The sequence below is a fragment of the Berghia stephanieae genome, chromosome 6 (assembly GCF_034508935.2).
Source record: "Berghia stephanieae isolate SIO BIC M18660-M18661 chromosome 6, UCSD_Bste_1.3, whole genome shotgun sequence".
Taxonomy (NCBI): domain Eukaryota; kingdom Metazoa; phylum Mollusca; class Gastropoda; order Nudibranchia; family Aeolidiidae; genus Berghia; species Berghia stephanieae.
This window is the reverse complement of record NC_088365.1, coordinates 44,731,747-44,737,510: the sequence shown is the minus strand read 5'-3', so window position 1 is coordinate 44,737,510 and position 5,764 is coordinate 44,731,747. Positions and strand designations below refer to the sequence as shown.

General features: G+C 38.2%; 1 protein-coding gene across 5 annotated transcripts in view; it reads left to right on the top strand.

Moving 5' to 3' along the window:
* Window positions 1-5,764, top strand: part of LOC144975087 (IQ motif and SEC7 domain-containing protein 1-like) — a 301,791-nt gene that overhangs the window by 32,366 nt on the left and 263,661 nt on the right. Inside the window, exon 1 of one of the 5 annotated variants that reach the window (XM_078918806.1) lies at window positions 2,321-2,426. The exons of 1 other annotated variant lie outside the window; for it this stretch is intronic. The gene's annotated coding sequence lies outside the window, so the exon portion shown is untranslated. Of the gene's footprint in view, window positions 1-2,320; window positions 2,485-5,764 lie in introns of those variants that run through there. 3 more of the 5 variants (XM_078918800.1, XM_078918802.1, XM_078918803.1) reach the window with 3 other exon arrangements.

The following is a 5,764-nucleotide window of genomic DNA, read 5'->3' as shown; positions in this document are numbered from 1 at the left end:
CGTGTCGTGTTGTGTCGAGTCAGACTTATTCGATCGTGTTCGAAGTGTCGTTTTTACTACATACCATCATTTCATAACCTCCTTCTCGTTCACCTCCTTCTTCTCTACTTCCTCCTTTTCTTTTTTTCCTCCTCATACTCTTTATACTCCTCATCTTCTTTTCCCTCTACTTTTTCTCCTTATCCTACTCTTCCCCCCACTTCTCTCTCTCTCTCTCTCTCTCTCTCTCTCTCTCTCTCTCTCGCTCTCTCTCTCTCTCTCTCTCTCTCTTTTTTTTTTTTTCGTTCTCTCTCTCGTCATCCTTCACATCATCTTCCTATTTCACTTTCACATCCTCTTCCTCTTTCATCTACTCCTCCTCCTCCTCCTCCTCGTCATCATCATCTCTTATTCAAACTTCGCAAGTTTGATCGACTGATGTTTTATTTCGTTCCCCCTACCCCTTCCCCCCAAAAAATAGTTTTCAAGAGCCATAAAGAAAATGGAGCAACATTTCATCCCGGCTTCCATAGTATTAAACTAACAATAGCAATTTCTTTCTTTCCTTTGGACAGGATGCTGGTTTATAGCAAAATATTTAACGCCATATCTCTCTAACCCAGCTACATAATCACATCGCTTCCGGCCCCTTTGTCTGTGAAGCGAGTGCTCTACCAACTGAGCTATCATAGCCCCTATAAATGTGTCATTCATGCTTGATGATGTTAAATTCCTTTGTCATATTAATCACAGGTGATTTGCAATCTCTTGTTTCCGTCAATTTTATAACCGTAATGAAAATATTTTTTAGAAATGAATAAAACCCCGAAATCACCATGAAAAGAACGAAAGAGAAGAAAGAAAAAAACAAAAAAAAATAAAAAAATAAAAAAAAATAAAAATAAAACAAAACAAAAAACAAAACGAAAACAACGGGAAAAACCCAAATTATACAAACAATAAAACAACAAACAGGCAGAGAGAGCTTGAGAGAGGCAGAGAGAGAGAGAGAGAGAGAGAGAGAGAGAGAGAGCGAGAGAGAGAGTGTATGTGTGAGAGTGAGTGTGTGTGTGACTGTGTGTGTGTGTGTGTGTGTGTGAGAGAGAGAGAGAGAGAGAGAGAGAGAGAGAGAGAGAGAGAGAGAGAGAGAGAGAGAGAGAGAGAGAGTTGAATAATTGTAAAGTTTTATCTGTCATGAGAGTGTAGTTTGTTGTAAACATTATTTGTTTCGGTTTTTTTTGTTACCTCCCTTTGTCAAAGGGAGGTAAAAAGCTACACGATGCGAATACAAAACGAGGAAACCGTTAGTTGGTTGTGACGTACCTTGGTCATGTGACTCGGTCCTGGGTTACTGTTTGATGATGGTTGTGTTGTGTCCTTGGGGGTCAGGATCTAGATAATTATGAATGAATGGATAAATGTCAGGATTGCATCAGATTTAAGACGATCATAATGTGTAATTAATCACGCGTTATTCGGTACGTATCGCCTGTTAGGTGCCTGTTTTATCCGTCACGCAGCCGTCACTGTCCAGAGTTATGGGTGCCATAATCTGCCAATCTACACATTATTATATGAATTGAGAGGTGGACGTGCGTCTCTCTCTCTCTCTCTCTCTCTCTCTCTCTCTCTCTCTCTCTCTCTCTCTCTCTCTCCCCCCCCCTCCCCCCCCCCCTCTTTGTAAGTGTGTATGTGTTACTTTAGTTAAGTACACGCCGCGAATTTGTAATCTTGCCCAGGAAAGAAAAATAAAATAAAAACCCAACAAAAACGAAAGTGTCTAGTTGTATGACACTCGCCTTTGGATCGGAAGGTCCTGGGTTCAAGTCCCGCTCTGAGCGGCGCATAGTTGAGTCCTGAGAAAAAGGCTCTTTACTCACTTTCTCTCATCGTACTCAGGTGTAAAATGAGTACCTGGTTGTTACACGTTCTCTCTGTCCGAAAAAAGGTGTAATATGACCTGACAGGCGTCATGCCACGCCCTACATCTTAAACGTTGCTGTTGGCTAGGGACCCTTTGTACAGCGATTTGATCACGTTTAGTTTATATTGCAATATATAAAAGCTGTTTGTTTTTTGTTTTTGTTTTGAAGTGGTTCGAATCTAGGACCTTCTGGATCACACTGCAGTGCCTTACCGATAACCACCTCTCATCTTGTACAATAAAAGATAAATAGTGCTAAGTTATTCTTTACGTTGACCAAAGGGTGATTTGTGAGCCGGCAGGGGCGACAACTGTGACAGTCTCGGTCACGCTTCGCGGAGCACGACACCAAATTAGCGAGCCGGTGGTGCCCCGTCGCCGTGCGGAGCTGCTCTCCAGTTTGTTAATTTTTTCCCCGTCGTTGTCGTAGACAGAGTCGGTGTGATTCGTAATCTGCTAGGGACGAGAAGGGGCGAGGAGGAGGAGGGGGCAGTTTGTCAGCTGATCGCATACATACACATACGTAAAGATAGTATTTCTACCTGATGGTGTTGGTGTATTTATTATTTACCTATCTAGAGGTATCTCCTGTCCTGTTATTTTTTTATTTACAAGTGTCTGATGTGGATATAATGATAATAATAATAATAATAATAATAATAATAATAATAATAATAATAATAATAATAATAATAATAATAATAATAATAATAATAATATATAATAATAATAATAATAATAATAATAATATTAGTATTATTATTATCATTATTATTGTTATTATTATTATTATATTATTATTATTATTATTATTTATTATTATTATTATTATTATTATTATTATTATTATTATTATTATTATTATTATTATATTATTATATTATTATTATTATTTTAACTATTATTATTTCTTAGTATTGTTTGTTATGAGTTTTTGTGATGGATAAGTTTTTCCAACAAAATAAATTCACACAGTCTTCCCGTAATTCGGAGTTTCTAGAAAGACTTTAGTGGTTTTCATAATGTTTAAATTCTGGATGTATATCGGATATTTACTCTATCCCAATACAGCCAAGGTGTACTGGATGCTGTTAAGGATTCATCCTTAATCGAACAATGTGTGATGGAAAAAGTGTTGTGACAAAAATACGAAATATATAAATAGTCAGTGAAATGCAGAAACGTCTATTATTACAATAGAAGTTACACACGTGTAGTGAGTTATAAACACACGTTTTTGTTTAAGATTTTCACGAGCTTGTCGTATGATAAAATTTCAATTAAATCGAGTGTTTATTTATAATTCAATAAACATGATTTATCTAATCTTGTTATTACACCCCTTCTCATCCAAAACCAATCATTTGATTAAACTATCAACTATTTATGTAACTACCCCCCCCCATTTTTATCTTCACTTTTATTTTGGGTAACTACTTTCCTTTTCTTCTCTTCTTCTTTCCCTCTAGTTGTGTAATTCTCATCATTTGGCAGATCATTAAGCACGATTGATGACCCATGATCGCATTGTCTCAATTAATAATACGTTTATTGTTATCGATTTTCCTTTAATTTGTTTTTTACTTTTATAGGACTTGATAATTCAAGTGGTACTTTGTTATGTTGAGTTTCTTTAGTTGATGCGACTGTAATGCTCCCTCCCTGCTCACCTACCTACCTACCTACCTGTCTCCCTGTCTACCTACCTACCTACCTACATCCATATCTACCTACCCCTGCCTCCTTACTACCTCGCTCCCACACACCAATCCATCCATTTATTTCAATCACCCCCCCCCCCCGCCTTTTTCTTTTCCTCTCTCTCTCTCTCTCTCTCTCTCTCTCTCTCTCTCGCTCTTTCTCTCTCTCTCTCTCTCTTTCTGCCTATCCCTCTCTGCCTCTCTCTCTCTGTCTATCTCTGTCTATCTATGTCTCTCTGTCTGTCTCTCTCTGTTTCTCTCTCTCTCTCCTCTCTCTCTCTCTCCCCCCCCCCTCTCTCTCTCTCTCTCTCTCTCTCTCTCTCTCTCTCTCGCTCTCTCTCTATGTCAGTCTTCTCTAAACACAGAATGCCATGGCAGTGTTCCAGTGCTATGTCTTAGGGAGTGAGTTGTCATGGGGTATTTCTGGGTGGGGATCCTGACCTCCCATAGTGGGCAGGGAGGTACATGCTGTGTCTTCTATCCCCCCATACCTGTTTTCCAATTGTTTCCTGTCATTGTCTTGGAAAGAGATTACTTAGTTTTGTCCTGATCCTTGCCGGAGTTCCTTGACTGGGAGGGAAACAGTCGAATGTATAGTTATAGTTTTGGGAGATGATATTTTTTTCCTTGTAAATCATCTCTCTGTTATGCATTGTATTATGTTTAGTTTATATATTATATTATATGATTGGTAAACATTTGAGTGTATTCCTCTTAGTTGGGACCTGTGCTTGTGTCTGGATGAGACTTTTAGGTGATCTCAAACTAAGTACTTTAACGGTGTGCTCTTGGAATCTACATCTGTTCCCTATTTGAACCCGTTCCCCTTTGTCTTACCTTTTCTTTTGTACTTTAATTGTAATTCTAGAACTTTTTACTATCCTATTCTCTTCCTTTTTACTGGCGCTGATATGACCTTAATGTGTTGCAAGCGCCGTAAAACCCTTAAAAACAACATGGGGTATTTATGAGGTCATGGCTGGTTGGGCATTGTGATGACCGCTGGTCAGTGTCCTCCGCGAGGGAGGACAGCTAGTGGACTATCATCTGCCATGTAAACAATGCGGTTTTTTTTTGTATGGATGGATATGTTGGCTGGGGGGTGGGGAAGGGGGGGGGGGGGGGGCGAGGTGGATAGATGGCTGCATGGATGGATGGAATGAAGGACTATATATGGGTGGATAGGTGGATGGTTGGTGTTGGATGTCTGGATGAGTAGATGGCATCGACTTCTTTCTTTTACTATTAGTAGACGATGGTAGATGGACATAAAGATGGATGGATGGATGAAATGACTGTATGAATATATGGATGGATCGATGGATTGTTGGATGGAATAAATGAATATATGTAAGGATAGATAGATGGATGGATGGAATAAATTATGGATGGATAAATGGAATGGTTGGATAGAATAAATGAATATATGGAAGGATGGTTGGATTTCTGAATGGGTAGATGAATGTAAAGATGGATGGCTGGATGAAATGAATGAATGAATATGTTATGGATAGATAGATGGATGGATGAAATAAATGAATATATGGGCGGATAAATGGAATGGTTGGATTGGATGAATGAATATATGAAAGAGTAGAATATAAAGATGGATGGATGGATGGATGGATAGACGGGTAGATAAGTATATATAGATATAATATGGATTCGTTGAGGCGCATGACATCATTTTCTGGTCGATAAACTTTGGCGTTATATTGGATGACCAGATAGTGTAATCATTGACGTCCATTATGGACTGCCAGGGTGGATGGACTGGACAGATACCAAAACAAGACAAAATTAATAAATGAATTAAAATTGAGATGAAATAAATGAAAAAGAAAATGGATGAACAGATGAAATATAACAAAACGACAACACCAAAAAATCACAAAATAAAAAGGAAATCAAAACAAACAAACAACAAAATACCCCCCCCCCCCAAAAAAAAAAATAAAATAAAAAAAATAAAAATAAAAAAATAAACAAACCCACCCCCAAAACAACCCCCCCCCCCCCCCCCCCGAAAAAAACATAAAAAACACCCTCCCCCCCCCAAAAAAAAACAAAAACAAAAAACAAACAAAAAACAAAAACAAAAACAAAACAAAACAAAAAACAACAACAACAAAAATAAACCCAACAAACCCCAACACACAAA